This window comes from Penaeus japonicus, unplaced genomic scaffold (genome assembly GCF_977035675.1).
Source record: "Penaeus japonicus unplaced genomic scaffold, GWHDUDI00000001_assembly GWHDUDI00000016, whole genome shotgun sequence".
NCBI lineage: Eukaryota > Metazoa > Arthropoda > Malacostraca > Decapoda > Penaeidae > Penaeus > Penaeus japonicus.
In genome coordinates, this window is record NW_028234418.1 from 24,667,162 (window position 1) to 24,669,337 (window position 2,176).

Below are 2,176 nucleotides of genomic sequence, written 5' to 3' on the forward strand. Positions count from 1 at the left end.
ATCCTCACCCTGTTCCGCGCTTCCTCACCCTGTTCCGCGCATCCTCACCCTGTTCCGTGCGTCCTCACCCTGTTCCGTGCATCCTCACCCTGTTCCGCGCTTCCTCACCCTGTTCCGCGCATCCTCACCCTGTTCCGCGCATCCTCACCCTGTTCCGCGCTTCCTCACCCTGTTCCGCGCATCCTCACCCTGTTCCGCGCATCCTCACCCTGTTCCGCGCATCCTCACCCTGTTCCGCGCATCCTCACCCTGTTCCGCGCATCCTCACCCTGTTCCGCGCATCCTCACCCTGTTCCGCGCATCCTCACCCTGTTCCGCGCATCCTCACCCTGTTCCGCGCATCCTCACCCTGTTCCGCGCATCCTCACCCTGTTCCGCGCATCCTCACCCTGTTCCGCGTATCCTCACCCTGTTCCGCGCATCCTCACCCTGTTCCGCGCATCCTCACCCTGTTCCGCGCATCCTCACCCTGTTCCGCGCATCCTCACCCCCGTTTTCTTCGTTTCCTCTCCCGTTTTCCTCGCATCCTCACTCCCTAATTCTCACATACCTAGACCTCTTCCTTCCATATCCCACCCTAGCTTGTCAAATCCTTACTCCTTTCTACCCATTCCTGTTCCTTTCCACAGGTCCATCATGACCCACCATTGTCGTCTGATGCTACACACACCCACACACATACGCCCACACACACACACGCATATACAGATTGGCTACAGGCAACACATTACGTGTCTTAACCTTCTTTACTTTCATTTTGGCATTTCCTTTTTATGTTTGTTTTAATTTAGTTCCTTTCGTTTTATGTAGTTGTTTATTTTTCACATTTTACGTAAGGGTTGTCACAGTTCTTATCAAGTAGCGTGATGATGTAATCAGATTTTATCAGTGTATTGTTTTATCTAATTTTGTGTTTATACTTTGGGTGGATTTTATTTTAGTTAATCAGCTGCATCACCTTTAGTTTGACTTATTTTTTTACTTTATTGCCATTTTCCTTTTATTTGATTTTATTTGATTTTATTTACTAATTGGCAACTGCAGGTTAACCTTTTAGCATTTTTGCAACGTCTTTTTTGGCGTTCTTTTACTTTTACCTGCGACCTCTTTTGTTTTAATATCTTGCATATGCAGCTGGTTAGCTCTCCATAATTTTATGTTTGATGTGTTTTACCTTATTTTGTTATCTTTTATGCTTTCACCCGAGCCTGTTTTTTATAATTTTGCTTATATTTTATATCTTAAAAGTCCAATTTTAGTCACTACATCTTTTGATATTTCATTTCGTGTTGTTTTAGTTCTATTTATTTTCTAATGTGATCAATTGTGTTTTATTCAGCATATTTTACTATCTATTTATTTTCCACGTTAAAGATGCCATTATTAACGTTATTATTATCTGATTACCTGAAAGAAAAAAATGTATGTCCTAAGTACAGGGTTTGCAAAACCCCTGCATTATGAAAAATAAACAGTGTCAGCCCGACTTTGGTGTGGTCAATACCCTTCCTGAGAGACAGCCTGGAGTGCCCCTAGCCGGAAATTCATCACAAAGGTGACCTATGAGCCCGTATTTCTTACGTTACTTGCCACAATTAGGAGCTGGAACGGCTGTAAATAATATATAAAGATCACACCTGGAACTGCTTAAGAAAATAACTTCGCTTTTTATCATTGCTTTTTTATTATAGTCACTTTTTAAGAATTATTTTTGTTTTTTTTTATTAATGATTATCACTTTTATTAGTATTGTTACTGCTGACATTATTACTGATGATGCTTTCGCCATAATCTTTATATTACCTCTCCAACACGTAACCTATACACCGGCACCCGAGTAATTGAATCTGGGAGGGGATAATTGCTTTCTTTTTGAGGGACCAAACGGGGCCCAGTTCTGGCCCCTAAGCCGCCTATCGGGGTCCCTTGAGCTCACAGAACCCTTACAACATACATATATATATATATATATATATATATATATATATATATATATATGTTTCTCTATCCATCTATTTAGAGAGGCAGGTCATTACACAAATAAAGAGATAAACAAGCAGGTAGACCAACAGAAAGGAGTAAGGAATACGCAGCTTTAAATAGAAAAGACCAGGGTAATATTGTACATTCACATATGCACATCTGTCTATCTATCTATCTACACACACACACACAC